This window comes from Cicer arietinum, chromosome 2 (genome assembly GCF_000331145.2).
Source record: "Cicer arietinum cultivar CDC Frontier isolate Library 1 chromosome 2, Cicar.CDCFrontier_v2.0, whole genome shotgun sequence".
NCBI classification, from domain to species: Eukaryota; Viridiplantae; Streptophyta; class Magnoliopsida; order Fabales; family Fabaceae; genus Cicer; species Cicer arietinum.
The window spans coordinates 10,541,918-10,542,770 of NC_021161.2; positions in this window are offsets into that span (position 1 = coordinate 10,541,918).

Below are 853 nucleotides of genomic sequence, written 5' to 3' on the forward strand. Positions count from 1 at the left end.
CGACCGTGTTTCCTGGTCACTCCGTTCGTCTGACTCCACTTCTTCCTCGACGACCTAATCCAGCGGCCTCATTCCAACGCCGTTCTTATTCACGGTCTCAATGATGAAGTTCGCGTGGAAACATGGCTCTGTTTTTCTCTTTTGATCTCCAACCTTCATTACCCTAGCCGCCGCTCTGGTTTTTGCCTATGTCTTTTTTTAAGTTAGGGTTTGTTTTACAAATCAGATTTCTGAAGATATTGGGCCATGGATATTTGCAGCCCATTTATGTTTTTTTAGGTCCAACTTCTTTTTTTTTTAGTTTGATCATTGCCTTTTATTTTAAAAATATATATGCTTGAATATTTAATCAATTTCTAATATAAAAAATAATTATTATATTTTTATCTCTTTTTATTTTTTTATATAGATATGACGTTTTTTTTAGATATTAATATAAGTTGTATTTTTTTTTTATTTTGAAATTTAATATTAAATAATAAAATTTCTTAAGAGTATTAAATTAGATGTGACATCTTGTTTTTTACTCATTGAGTTTTGAGACACGAGTTGTACAACTCGATCGTCTTAAAACTCATATTTTAAGATAATTATCCAAATCAAACATCTTTTTAATCTTTGAGTTATTAGAACACAAGTTGTGACAATTTGGTGGTTTTAAATCTCATCTTCACGAATAAATTAAAAATTATAAACAAATTGATAATTAAAAATTATTAAAAAGTTAACTAAAAATAACATTTTTTTAATTCCGGAGTTACATAATACAAATTATATATTTTAATAGCTCTAAAATTTATTTTTTTAAATAAATAGATCTAAAATCAATTTTATTTTTTTTTAAATTTAATTA